Consider the following 15745-nt stretch of genomic DNA (forward strand, 5'->3'; position numbering starts at 1 on the left):
CTTGCCTTCTGCTAGCTTTCGAATGTGTTTGCTCTTGCTTCTCTAGTTCTTTTAATTGTGATGTTAGAGTGTCAACTTTAGATCTTTCCTGCTTTCTCTTGTGGGCATTTAGTGCTATAAATTTCCCTCTACACACTGCTTTAAATGTGTCCCAGAGATTCTGGTATGTTGTATCCTTGTTCTTATAGGTTTCAAAGAATGTCTTTATTCCTGCCTTCATTTCGTTATGTACCCAGTAGTCATTCAGGAGCAGGCTGTTCAGTTTCCATGTAGTTCAGTGGTTTTGATTGAGTTTCTTAGTCCTGAGTTCTAGTTTGATTGCACTGTGGTCTGAGAGACAGTTTGTTATAATTTTTGTTCTTTTACATTTGCTGAGGAGTGCTTTACTTCCAATTATGTGGTCAATTTTGGAATAAGTGCAATGTGGTGCTGAGAAGAATGTATATCCTGTTGATTTGAGGTGGAGAGTTCTATAGATGTCTATTAGGTCTGCTTGCTGCAGAGTTGAGTTCAATTCCTGGATATCCTTGTTAACTTTCTGTCTCGTTGATCTGTCTAATGTTGACAGTGGGGTGTTGAAGTCTCCCATTATTATTGTATGGGAGTCTAAGTCTCTTTGTAAGTCTCTAAGGACTTGCTTTATGAATCTGGGTGCTCCTGTATTGGGTGCATATATATTTAGGATAGTTAGCTCTTCCTGTTGAATTGATCCCTTTACCATTATGTAATGGCCTTCTTTGTCTCTTTTGATCTTTGATGGTTTAAAGTCTGTTTTATCAGAGACTAGGATTGCAACCTCTTCTTTTTTTTGTTCTCCATTTGCTTGGCAGATCTTCCTCCATCCCTTTATTTTGAGCCTATGTGTGTCTCTGCATGTGAGATGGGTCTCCTGAATACAGCACACCAATGGGTCTTGACTCTTTATCCAATTTGCCAATCTGTGTCTTTTAATTGGACCATTTAGTCCATTTACATTTAAGGTTAATATTGTTATGTGTGAACTTGATCCTTTGTGATATTAGCTGGTTATTTTGCTCATTAGTTGATGCAGTTTCTTCCTAGCATCGATGGTCTTTACATTTTGGCATGTTTTTGCGATAGCTGGTACTGGTTGTTCCTTTCCATGTTTACTGCTTCCTTCAGGATCTCTTGTAGGGCAGGCCTAGTGGTGACAGAATCTCTAAGCATTAGCTTGTCTGTAAAGGATTTTATTTCTCCTTCACTTATGAAACTTAGTTTGGCTGGATATGAAATTCTGGGCTGAAAATTCTTTTCTTTAAGAACGTTGAATATTGGCCCCCACTCTCTTCTGGCTTGGAGAGTTTCTGCCAAGAGATCTGCTGTTAGTCGGATAGGCTTCCCTTTGTGGGTAACCCGACCTTTCTCTCTGGCTGCCCTTACCAGTTTTTCCTTCATTTCAACTTTGGTGAATCTGACAATTATGTGTCTTGGAGTTGCTCTTCTCAAGGAGTATGTTTGTGGTGTTCTCTGAATTTCCTGAATTTGAATGTTGGCCTGCCTTACTAGGTTGGGGAAGTTCTCCTGGATGATATCCTGAAGAGTGTTTTCCAACTTGGTTCCATTTTTCCCCTCACTTTCAGGCACCCCAATCAGACGTAGATTTGGTCTTTTCACATAATCCCATACTTCTTGAAGGCTTTGTTTTTTTCTTTTTCCTCTTTTTTCTTTAGACTTCTCTTCTTGCTTCATTTCATTTCATTCATCTGATCCTCAATCGCTGATACTTTCTTCCAGTTGATAGAGTTGGTTACTGAAGCTTGTGCATTTGTCACATATTTCTCGTGTCATGGTTTTTCTCTCTGTCAGTTCGTTTATGGCCTTCTCTGCATTGATTATTCTAGTTATCCATTCTTCTGTTCTTTTTTCAAGATTTTTAGTTTCTTTGTGCTGGGTACGTAATTCCTCCTTTAGCTCTGAGAAGTTTGATGGACTGAAGCCGTCTTCTCTCAACTCGTCAAAATCATTCTCCATCCAACTTTGATCCGTTGCTGGCGATGAGCTGTGTTCCTTTGGAGGGGGAGATGTGCACTGATTGTTTGAATTGCTAGCTTTTCTGCCCTGCTTTTTCCCCATCTTTGTGGTTTTGTCTGCCTCTGGTCTTTGATGATGGTGACGTACTGATGGGGTTTTGGTGTAGGTGTCCTTCCTGTTTGATAGTTTTCCTTCTAACAGTCAGGACCCTCAGCTGCAGGTCTGTTGGAGATTGCTTGAGGTCCACTCCAGACCCTGTTTGCCTGGGTATCAGCAGCAGAGGCTGCAGAAGATAGAATATTGCTGAACAGCAAGTGTTCCTGTGTGATTCTTGTTCTGGAAGCTTTGTCTCAGGGGTGTACCCCGCCGTGTGAGTTGTGGGATGTCGGTCTGCACCTAGTGGGGGATGTCTCCCAGTTAGGCTACTCAGCAGGCAGTCTGTCTGTTCTCAGATCTCAACCTCCGTGTTGGGAGATCCACTGCTCTCTTCAAAGCTGTCAGACAGGGTCATTTGCATCTGAAGAGGTTTCTGCTGCTTTTTTTAAGCTATGCCCTGTTCCCATAGATGGAGTCTACAGAGACAGGCAGGCCTCCTTGAGCCGCTGTGGGTTCCACTCAGTTTGTGCTTCCTGGTGGCTTTGTTTACCTACTTAAGCCTCAGCAATGGCGGGCACCCCTCCCCCAGTCTCGCTGCTGCCTTGCAGTTAGATGGCAGACTGCTGTGCTAGCAATGAAGGAGGCTCTGTGGGCGTGGGACCCTCCCAGCCAGGTGTGGGATATAATCTCCTGGTGTGCCGTTTGCTAAGACCCTTGGTAAAGCACAGTATTAGGGTGGGAGTTACCTGATCTTCCAGGTGTTGTGTGTCTCAGTTCCCCTGGCTAGGAAAAGGGATTCCCTTCCCCCTTGCGCTTCCCAGGTGAGGCAATACCTCGCCCTGCTTCAGCACTAGCTGGTCGGGCTGCACCAGCTGACCAGCACCGATTGTCTGGCACTCCCCAGTGAGATGAACCCGGTACCTCAGTTGAAAATGCAGAAATCAGCCGTCTTCTGTGTGGCTTGTGTTAGAGCTACAGACTGGAGCTGTTCCTATTCGGCTATCTTGCTCCGGGATTTTCCAGTTTTTCTGCATAGAGGTGTTTATAGTATTCTCGGATAGTAGTTTGTATTTCTGTGGGAGTGCTTTACTTCCAATTATGTGGTCTGTTCTAGAATAAGTGTGATGTGGTGCTGAGAAGAATGTATATTCTGTTGATTTGGGGTAAAGAGTTCTGTAGATGTCTATTAGGTCTGCTAGGTCCAGAGCTCAGTTCAAGTCCTGGATATTCTTGTTAACCTTCTGTCTTGTTGATCTATGTAATATTGACAGTGGGGTAGTAAAGTCTCCCATTATTATTGTGTGGGAGTCTAAGTCTCTTTGTAGGTCTCTAAGGACTTGCTTTATGAATCTGGGTGCTCCTATATTGGTGCATATATATATGTAGGATAGTTATCTCTTCTTGTTGAATTGATCCCCTTACCATTATGCAGTGGCCTTGTCTCTTTTGTTCTTTGTTGGTTTAAAGTCTGTTTTTATCAGAGACTAGGATTGTAACCCCTGCTTTTTTTTTTTTTTTTGCTTTCCATTTGCTAGGCAGATCTTCCTCCATCCCTTTAATTTGAGCCTATGTGCATCTTTGCCCATTAGACGGGTCTCCTGAATACAGCACATCAACGGGTCTTGACTCTATCTAATTTGTCAGTCTGTGTCTTTTAATTGGGGCATTTAGCTGATTTACATTTAAGATTGATATTGTTATGTTTGCATTTGATCCTGTCATTTGATCCGTTTAGCTGGTTATTTTGCCCATTAATTGATGCAATTTCTTCACAGCATCAATGGTCTTTACCATGTGGCATGTTTTTGCAGTGTCTGGTACTGGTTGTTCCTTTCCATGTTTAGTGCTTCCTCTAGGAGCTCCTGTAAGGCAGGCCTGATGGTGAAAAATCTCTCAGCATTTGCTTGTCTGTATAGAATTTTATTTCTCCTCCACTTATGAAGCTTAGTTTGGCTGGATAAGAGATTCTAGGTTGAAAATTCTTTAAGAATGTTGAATATTCTCCCCACTCTCTTCTGGCTTGTAGGTTTTCTGTCAAGAGATCCGCTGTTAGTCTGATGGGTTTCCCTTTGTGGGTAACCTGACCGTTTTCTCTGGCTGACCTTAACATTTTTTCCTTCATTTCAACCTTGGTGAATCTGACAATCATGTGTCTTGGGGTTGCTCTTGTTGAGGAGTATCTTTGTGGTGTTCTCTGTATTTCCTGAATTTGAATGTTGGCTTGCCTTGCTAGGTTCGGGGAGTTCTCCTGGATAATATCCTAAAGAGTGTTTTCCAACTTGGTTCCATTCTCCCCGTCACTTTCAGGTACACCAATCAAACGTAGATTTCATCCTTCACATAGTACCATATTTCTTGGAGGCTTTGTTCGTTTCTCTTTACTCTTTTTTCTCTAACCTTGTCTTCTCACTTTATTTCATTAATCTGATTTTCAATCACTGATACCCTTTGTTCCACTTGACTGAATCGGCTACTGAAGCTTGTGCATGCGTCACAAAGTTCTCGTGCGATGGTTTTCAGCTCTATCAGGTCATTTAACGTCCTCTTTACACTGTTTATTCTAGTTAGTCATTCGTCTAACCTTTTTTCAAGGTTTTTAGCTTCCTTGCAATGGGTTAGAACACGCTCCTTTAGCTTGGGAGAAGTCTGTTATTAACGACCTTCTGAAGCCTACTTCTGTCAACTTGTGAAACTAATTCTCCGTCCAATTTTGTTCCCTTGCTGGCGAGGAGCTGCGATCCTTTGGAGGAGAAGAGGTGCTCTGGTTTTTGGAATTTTCAGCTTTTCCCCTTTGGTTTCTTTTTTCCCCATCTTCGTCGTTTTATCTACTTTTGGTCTTTGATGTTGGTGACCTACAGATGGAGTTTTGGTGTGGATGTCCTTTTTGTTGATGTTGATGCTATTCCTTTCTGTTTATTAGTTTTCCTTTTAACAGTCAGGTCGCTCACCTGCAGGTCTGTTGAAGTTTGCTGGAGGTCCACTCTAGACCCTGTTTGCCTGGGTATCAACATCGGAGGCTGCAGAACAGCAAATATTGCTGCCTAATCCTTCCTCTGGAAGCTTTGTCCCAGAAGGACACCTGCCTGTTTGAGGTGTCTGTTGGTCCCTGCTGGGAGGTGTCTCCTAGTCAGGCTACCTGGGGGTCAGGGACCCGCTTGAGGATGCAGTCTGTCCGTTCTCAGAGCTCGAACACCATGCTGGGAGAACCACTGCTCTCTTCAGAGCTGTCAGACAGGGATGTTTAAGTCTACAGAGGCTGTCCGCTGCCTTTTGTTCTGCTATGCCCTTTCCCCAGTGGTGGAATGTAGTGGCAATAGTCCTTGCTGAGCTGCAGTGGGCTTCTCCCAGTTTGAGCTTCCAGGCTGCTTTGTTTACACTGTAAGCTACTCAAGCCACAGCAATGGCGCATGCTCCTCCCACTGTCAAGCTGCAGCATCACAGGTTGATCTCAGACTGCTGTGCTAGCAGTGAGCAATACTCTGTGGGCGTGGGACCTGCCAAGCCAGGTACGGGAGGGTATCTCCTGGTCTGCCGTTTGCTAAGACCGTTGGAAAAGCACAGTATTTCGGTGGCAGTGTCCCAATTTTCCCTGTACAGTCTGTCATGGCTTCCCTTGGCTAGGAAAGGGAAATCCCCTGATCCCTTGTGCTTCCTGGGTAAGGGGACACCCCACCCTGCTTCAGCTCGCCCTCCTTGGGCTGCACCCACTGTCCAACCAGTCCCAATGAGATGAACCAGGTACCTCAGTTGGAAATGCAGAAATCACCCATCTTCTGCGTCAATCTCGCTGGGAGCTGCAGACCAGAAGTGTTCCTATTTAGCCATCTCGGAAGCAACTCTCCTTTTTCCTTTTTTCAGACAAGGTCTTCACTCTGTTACCCAGGCTGAAGTGCAGAGGCATGATCTCAGCTCACTGCAACCTCTGCCTCCCAGGATCGAGTGATTCTCCTACCTCAGGTTCTTGAGTAGCTGGGACCACAAGCATGTGGCACCATGCCTGGCTAATTTTATTTTCGATAGAGACAAGGTTTCACCATGTTATGTAGATTGGTCTCAAACTTCTGAGCTCAAGCAATCTGCTTGACTCAGTCTCCCAAAATGATGGGATTACAGGAGTAAGTCACTGCACCTGACCTATTCTTTTCATTTTATGAATTGTTTTCTGGTTGTTTTGCATACGTATCCTTTGTTCATTCTTTATCTCTTATTGTTTATCAATGAGATATGGTGGTTTTCTGTACTGGTAACATTTGAGTCTTTTCTCTTTTTTATTTGTGTGTCTGAGCTACCAGTGAGTTTTCTACTTTTGTGTGATCTCATGATGGTAGATATTGTCTTTATGCTTCCAAATGTAGGACTCCCTTAAGAATTTCATGTAGGGCCATTCTAGTGGTAATGAATTCCCTTAGTTTTTGAATGTCTAGGAAAGACTTATTTCTCCTTCATTCACTTTGCTTGTGCAGATGGGTAGCAGCAGCCATGGTGGCAGCTTACTTAAATGCAAAGTCAGTATTGTTTAAGGAAGTCTCATGCTATTGAACTAAAAGTACATTTCTAAAACTTCATTAAGACAGATTTTTCCTAAAAAGGAGTTGTAAGAAACAAAAGTTTGGATGTGTGTGTATAACAAAAGTAAGATTAAAAAATGAACCTATAAATATAGAATGTTCTCATCTTGAAAAGCAAGCTTCTAAGACAACTTTCATTGCAATGTAGTCAACACCTTATTATTGAGGTTTCCATGTGATTTGGCATACCAGATAAACCACACTAAAAATAATCTGTTTTCTTTTCTTAAATTCTCCCCTCTCTTCCCAACCAAAACATACAAAACATATTCAAGTACCTAGAATCTTAGATTCCTAAAAAATTTACTAGATAAAAGGTTAAATTTGTGGTTTTAACTCAGTAAAATCAACAGTGTATTTGGGCAGTAAATATTTTTAACTTTGAAAACTATGTCAATAATGAAAATGTTGTAGCAAAAGTCATAATCAATCCAGAATTAAGAGGTTTAAATTATGCAATATTATTTTCTACCTGTTTCTCAATGAAAATTTGGTTTTGCATCATGGAATACTTTTAAAGAAAATAAGTTTTATTGCATCTCACAGCCACCAGGCCTGCTTTACTCACTTGCAATTAGTACATTATATAAAAATGTAACTGTAAAATCAGCTTGCTAAGTGTTTGAATGCTGACAAAAAATGGTGGGAAGTGGGAGCGGGGGTGGGGAAATCAATAATTTATCTTGCCTGTCTCAACTGTACTGCAGGTGACTAAAGAAGTGAGCATGGCAGGTCCCTCTTTTAACAGAAAATTTAGCTAATTATACCTGCAGTAGAGTGATAGATTCAGTGTGTCACAATTTTGCAACTCCTATTGAAATAATGGGCCTGACAATAATCATTCATACCTCCTAACCATTAGAGAATACTGTAATGGATGATCTATGCTGAGGAAAACTGAACCTACTGATCAATTTTAATATCACATAAGAGAGAGAACTTAAACTACATCACCTAATGAGCTGAAACATACAGCAACACCTAGGAAATATTCTTGATATTCCCACTCCCACCACCCACAAAAGAATTCTGATTCTGTGGCTGGGCGCGGCGGCTCATGCCTGTAATCCTGGCATTTTGGGAGGCCAAGGTGGGCGAACTGCCTGAGCTCAGGAGTTCGAGACCAGCCTGGCCAACATGGTGAAACCCCATCTCTACTAAAATACAAAAAAATTAGCTGGGCATGGCAGTATGCACTTGTAGTCCCAGCTACTTGGGAGGTGGAGGTTGCAGTGAGTGGAGACGGTGTCACTGCACTACAGCCGGGGCAACAGAGCAAGACTCTGTCTCCAAAAAAAAATTTAAAAAATTCTGATTCTAGGAACACAGTAACATGTAACATGTTAACTCCATTGGGATACAATCTGAAAAATCCACACAACTGTACAGCACAGATGTGTACAGCACAGATGGTTTCTCTATTTCTGCATGAACCTTGTTTAACTTCCTGATTTGATAAAAACATGTAGGAGAAAATCTGGGCATTTGAATAACGACTAGATATTCAATGACATTAAGAAATTGTTCATTGGGTGTGGTGGCTCATGCTGGTACTCCCACCATTTTGGGAAGCCAAGGTGGGCAGATCGCTTGAGCCAAGGAGTTCAAGACCAGTCTAGGCAACATGGGGAAACTTCATCTCTACAAAAAATACAAAAATTAGCCAGGTATAATGGCACATGCTTGTAGTCCTAAATGGTCTCGAGGCTGAGGTGGGAGGATAGTTTGAGCCTGGGAGGCAGAGGCTGCAGTGAGCTGTGATCGCATGCACCACTGTGCTCCAGCCTGGGGGACAGAGTGAGACTCTCTCAAAAAAAGAAATTATTGTTTAATTTTTTTAGGTTTCAAAATGATCTGGCAGTTTTAAATAAAAAAGTCTTCACAATTTGAGATACAGATGGAAATATTTAAAAATGAAATTATACGTTTGGGGATTAATTTAAAATTATCTTGGATAGGAGGAACTTGTAGGTGCATTTACAGGGGAAACAAAATTGGGCCATATAATAATTGTTGAAGCCAGGTGATGGTTAAAGGGGCATATATTATGACATTCTGTCCAATTTTCTGTTTACAATTTTCCATAATAAGTTTTAAAAGTCTGTGAAATTCTTCTTGTACATAAGCTAAAGATTTTTCTTATCGTTAAATTTGTAGCACATATTATTTTTTAAAATTTTAACAAAAAAGGTAAAGAAACAGCAGGCAAAATGTGGTGAAATTATCATGAATTCATAAAAAGTAGAGAATTCAAATTCTGAGGCAGTTATTAACAAACAACAAAAACGACAATAGCTAAAGACTTACTTATTACAGTCAGTACTTTTTCCATGTTTCCAAATCACTAACTTTCTAACGTCCTTTTAACATTAATTTCAACATTTACTTCATTAGCAATTAAATACGAAGTGTAGAGTAAATAAAACCCCATACTTCTTTGGCAACTCAAAACAATTCCAGATTCATGTGCAACTCACCTGCTGTAAAATCTTCAGTCAGATCAATAAATGCATGAGAATGTGGAATTCGCATTTTACTTGTAGTGGTCAATGCTGGATGCCATGATAAATTCCTAAAAAATAAAATAAAAATACTTTTCTTAAGGTAAACATCAAATGAGCATTATTTTAAAATAAAAATTTCTGCATGCAAAACACTTAAAAATTTATTTATTTTTATTGATACATTCAAAATACCATACAACTCATTCTCTTAAAGTGCCTTGAGTGGTTTTTAGTATGTTCACAGTGTACAATCGTCACTACTATTTAACTCTAAAGCATTTTCATCACACCAAAAAAGAAATTGTGTACTCTATTTCCCTTCACTGGCAACCACAAATCTGCATTCTGTCTCTATTCAGGACATTTCACATAAATGAAATCATACAATATGTGGTCTTTCGTGTTCATTCAGTTAGAATAATGTTTTCAAGTTCATCCATGTTGAAACATGTATCAGTGCCTCAGCTCTTTTGATGGTGGAATAATATTCCATTGTTTGGGTTTTTACATTTTGCTTATCCATACATCTGAAGATTTGGCTTGTTTCCACTTTCTGGCTGCTATAAATATTAATGTACAAGTTTTGATGTGGACATATGTCTTCAATTCTTTTTGTTATATACCTAGTAGTGGAATTGTTGGGTCATAGAGGAATATACGTTTAACTTTTTGAGGAATTGTTGAACTGTTTTTCCACTTCACCATCTTACATTTGTACCCAGCAATGTAGAATTCCAGTATCTCCAAATCCTGTCTTATTCTTGTCCATTTATTTTATTATAGCTATCCTAGAGGGTGTGATACAGTATTTCACTGTGGTTTGATTTGTATTTTCCTGCTAGCTAATGATGCTGAACATGTTTGCTGTGGTTACTGGCCATCTGTATATATTCTCTGGAAAAATGTCTACTCAAATTATTTTTCCATTCTTAAATTGTGTTATGTATGTTATGTATTGCTTTACTGCTATCCATCCCTCCCTCCCTCCATCCATCCATTTTTAGAGACGGGGTCTTGCCTTTTTGCCCAGACTGGTCTTGATCTCCTGGCTTAAAGGGATCTTCCCTCCTTGGCCTCTCAAAGGGCTGGGATTACAAGACCATTGCCCTCAGTCCCTATTGGTGCATTTTAAGAGTTCTTTATATAATCTGGACATTAGGCCTTTAGCCAGTATACGACTTGTCTCCTAGGCTGTGGGTTGTCTTTTTACTTTTTTTTTTTTTTTTGAGACAGAGTCTCACTCTGTCACCCAGGTTGTAGTGCAGTGGTGCGATTTCTGCTCACTGCAACTTCCGCCTCCGGGGTTCAAACGATTCTCCTGTCTCAGCCACCCAAGTAGCTGGGATTACAGGCATGTACCACCATGCCTGGCTAAATTTTTGTATTTTTTTTTTTTTAGTAGAGTTGGGGTTTCACCATGTTGGCCAGACTGGTCTTGAATTCTGGAGCTCAGGCAATTCGCCTGCCTCGGCCTCCCAAAGTGTTGGGATTACAGGCATGAGCCACCGTGCCCGGACATCTTTTTACTTTCTTGATAGTACAAGTTCTTAATTTTGATTAAGTCCAATATATCAATTTTTCATCTTTTTGCTTGTTCTTTTGGTATCATATCAAGAATCCATTTCCCAATGCAAAGCCATGAAAATTTACCTGTTTTCTTCTAAGAGTTTTATAGTTGTAGCAGTCATATTTATTATCTTTAATCTTTTTTTAAATGAATCAGAAAATAAAAGATTAATGTTATAGAAGGTTTTCTAATATTGTGGAAAATAATAATGATACTCTTTTACAAATTTAATTCTAAAGTTTTGGACCATGCAGAAGAATAAATTTACGCCCCTACTTCACATTACATACAAAATTTAACTCAGAATGGATGAAAGAACTAAAAGGATCTCTGGAAAACAGTTTGGCAGTTCTTCAGAAAGTTAAACACAGAATTACTATATGATCCTGCATTTCTACACTTAGCTATATATCCAAGATAATTAAAAATAAGTAAACAAATACTTGAAAAATGAATGCTCTTAGCAGTGCTATTCACAATAGCCCACAAGTGGAAATAACACAAATTCGCAACAGTGGATAAATGTATAAACGAAAATGTCATATATCTATACAATGGACTATTATTAAGCCTTAGAAAGGAATAAATTACCAATACAATACAGACTAGTACAAAATGGATGATCCTTAAAAACATACTATGTGAAAAAAGGCAGAAACAAAAGGTCACGCACTGGAGAATTCCATTTACGTGAAATATTCATAATAGTTAAATCTATAGAGACAGAAAGCAGATTTGTGGTTGTCAGGTGCTGAGACACAAAAGGGAGTGACTGCTTAATTCAGGGTTCCCTAACCCTTGGGCTGTGGATCACTACAGGTCCATGGCCTTTTAGGAACCAGGCTACACAGCAGAAGGTGAACGGCAGGCAAGTGAGCATCACCTCATGAGCTCTGTCACCTGTCAGATCATCGGTGGCATTGGATTCTCAAAGGACTGTGAACCCTATTGTGAAATGCGCATTCAAGGGATCTAGGTTGTGCACTCCTTATGAGAATCTAATGCCTGATGATCTGAGGTGGAACAATTTTATCCCGAAACCACCCCTACCACCTGGCCTCCGACCCTATCCGTGGACAAACTGTCTTCCACGACACTGGTCCCTGGTGCCAAAAAGGTTGGGGACTGCTGGCTTAGTGGATACAGGGTTCCCTTTGGAGTGATAAATGGTATGGGATCCAGATAGAGCAGATGGTTGTGCAAAATTGTAAATGTACTAAATGATACTAAATTGTACACTTTATAAACTATACAACTAGGGATTCTATGATAAATTTAAAGTTTTATGTTATGTGAATTTTATCTTACTAAGAAAAGCCCATAGCACAAAGTTTCCATTTATCTCTCATTCGATTTCCATTAATCTTAACATCTTATGTAACCACAGTATAAATATCAAAACCAGAAGGTAACATTGGTAGTACCTCTATCAACTATAGAAGAAAGAGCAAGTTTAAATAAAGTCATTCCCCTATAATTTCTCACTAGGAAAGAATACTCCCATTTACCAAGGCTCTACTCAAATCAGCCTTCTCCAAAAGATCTTCTCTCTTCTCTTACTGTTTTCCTGCTACACCATTCCCTCCTAATAGCATTCTGGTTTGCATTACAGTTACTTTAGGAACTTTCTCTTTGATGCTGTAAAGCTCCCCCAGAAATCCTGACTCATCAATATCTGTACCCACAATGCCTAACCAGGACCTGGCTCCCATGAAATGTCAGTGAATGCCGGCTAGACTGAACCTCAGTCTCAAGCAGCATTTCCGATTCTTCTCTACAGCAGTTAGAATTCACTACCGTTTTCATAATAATACGTTCCAGTCCAGTATGAAACCACAGATATGTCATCTCCTTAGAGCAATTTAAGGCTATTTAAGTCCAAGTTAATTGTCAATGCAGTATCCAACTGACTGGATAGCAAACAAGGTTTATAACTGTGAATCTGGTTTTGATGTCTTTGGAAATCAGAAAGACACAACGGACTAATCTGTTCTTGGCAGGTGGAATCTGGGAAAAAGAATAAGCATTCATCAGGAGAAAATTTTCTCTACACAAAATGTGTTCTACAAACAGCAACCTCTTTCCAACAGCCTTCTACACATATTTTAGCACAAGCAGGGCCTAAACACACTTTAACCTAAATAAGATAGTAAAATCAAAACCAAGCAGTATTCATACAAACTAATTTCATTATTTTAACCTGAACTCTATAATATAAAGTCATGGTAATAAGAAAGTATTAAAATGAATTGAGAAATTGCATTTAGCATATGTTGTAAGGTAATTCACGCTAAGCAACAGATTTGATTATTCTTTCACCATATATAAGGTTAGAAATCTTTAAAATAGTTTCATTTATATCCAATTTAATAATGACTGATTAACTTATTTTTAAGACAGACCATTTATTCATCAGTTCAATAATTTCTAAGAATTAAAGTATTTTAAATTACTAACAAAATAATCAAACTCGGGTTAAAGATTCTCTGACAAGTTTAACCCAAAGTCATTTCAGAAAACTTTCCTAATGTTGCCATCAAATTCATGTTATAGGCCAAGAATGATTAAAAACAGACTTTTATAGAGTAAAGCAAAATGAGGTTGATCATGTGGCTCTGTCTCTAACCTGAGCAGTTATTGATCTCATTCCCTATAAAATTTTTAGTAGGCTTACTATGAAATAAGGTATAGCTAGAATTTTGGAAAAACTCAACTACCTTGTGATATTTTTTCCTAGGAGCTATTTAATCAAATGTTTATTTCAAAGGAAGACTCTAGAAAAATGATAAATCGAAAGTCATAAAGGGACAGACCATCAGCCAAATTGAGCATAAAGATGTGTTTTATTTGGCCCATATAATCCTTTAAGAATCTTGAATTCATTGCTATAACTTAAAAAGAAAATCTGATTTCATATAAAAGTCTGGATTTCCAGCTTCTCTTGAAATATCAGAAATATCAGACGGTCTGGCAATCAACTGGCTTTGTTGAGACAGAGCTAGTGTCTAAAGACAACCCAAGTGTTAATTTTCCCAAATTGCTTCACTCACTCTGGTTTCCTTCCTGACTCCTGACAAATATGAATTTGTTACTCCTAACAATATATTAATTGCAATCTTGCCTTTTTGAACATTTAAAATCAACATTTAAGTTCTTCACAGTATTTTAAGCTTTATAGTTAGTGCCTATGCTTTGCTATTTTACAGTTACACCTCTTAAAAGGCAGCAGCTGATCCTTAGAGTTTATTTTATTCAGTGTTTATTTACTGTTCTGATGTTTACCAAAGGTGTACAGAAAATGAAAGAACAGTTGTTTGTTTTTGTGATGCATTTTAAGATGAATAAAAACTGAATATATATATACATACATATATATATAGCTGTCAATAAGAGCTGAAGTGAATAAAAAACTGAATATATATATATATAGTTGTCAATAAGAACTAAAGTGTTAATAGATTTATAGTAGAAAATAATATTCATTAATCCTTCTACCTTTGACGTTGCTCTTTGGAACTGGCTAGCCACATTCAGAAAATGGAAACTGGACCCCTTCCTTACATCATATACAAAAATTAACTCGAGATGGATTAAAGACTTAAAATATAAAACCCACAACTACAAAAATCCTAGAAGAAAATCTAGGCAATACCACTCAGGACACAGGCATGGGCAAATATTTCATGATGAAAACGCCAACAGCATTACAACGAAAGTAAAAATTGACAAAAGGGATCTAATTAAACTAAAGAGTTTCTGCACAGCGAAAGAAACTATCATCAGAGTGAACTGACAGCCTACAGAATGGGAGAAAATTTTTGCAATCTATCCATGTGACAAAGTTCTAATATCCACAGTCTACAGAACTTAAACAAATACAGAAGAAAAAATACCCCATTCAAAAGTGGGCAAAGGACACGAACAGATACTTCTCAAAAAAAGACATTCCTGTGGCCAAAAAACATGAAAAAAAAAAAAACTCAACATCACTGATCATTAGAGAAATGCAAATCAAAACCACAATGAGATACTATCTCATGTCGGTTACAACGACGATTAATAAAAAGTCAAAAAACAACAGATTCTGGCAAGGTTATGGAGAAAAAGGAACACACTTTTACACTGTTGGTGGGAGTATAAGTTAGTTCAATCATTGTAGAAGACAGTGTGGTGATTCCTTAAAGACTGAGAGGCAGAAATACCGTTTGATCTACCAATCCCATTACTGGGTATACACCCAAAGGAATATAAATCATTCTATTACACAGATCCATGCACACATATGTTCCTTGCAGCACTATGCATGATAGCAAAGACATGGGATCAACCTAAATGCTTGTCAATGATAGACAGGATAAAGAAAATGTGGTACACGTATACCATGGAATATGATGCAGCCATAAAAAGAATGAGATCATGTCCTTTGCAGGGACATGAATGTAGTTGGAAGCCATTATCCTCAGCAAACTGACACAGGAACAGAAAACCAAACACTGCATGTTCTCACTTGTAAGTGGGAGCTGAATGATGAGAACACATGGACACATGGGGTGGGGGGAACAGCACAAACTGGGGCCTTTCAGAGGGAGGGGTTTGGAGGGAGAGCATCTGAAAGAATAGGTAAGGGATGCCGAGCTTAATACCTAGGTGATGAGATGATCTGTGCAGCAAACCACCATGGAACACATTTACCTGTGTAACAAACCTGCACATCTTGCACATGTATCCCTGAACTTAAAAGCTAAAAAAAAAAAGTTACTCTTTTTACAAATTATAGTTTCTCAGCAATAAAAAGCAGATACCATATTTTTCAAGCAACTGAACTCACATAAAGTATAACCTTTTCATATATGTGCCCAACTCCATTTGAAGGCTAAGGTCAGAAATAAAAACTGCTCTGATTACAAAAAAAGAGAAACAGAAGAAAAAGTGGGCCATTCTAAGCCATGTTGAGTGTATTCACTGACATTCCTTGACCTCTGTAGAAAATTCCAATCACTAGCTTTTGCCCCACAAGA

The sequence above is a fragment of the Papio anubis genome, chromosome 18 (genome assembly GCF_008728515.1).
Source record: "Papio anubis isolate 15944 chromosome 18, Panubis1.0, whole genome shotgun sequence".
NCBI lineage: Eukaryota > Metazoa > Chordata > Mammalia > Primates > Cercopithecidae > Papio > Papio anubis.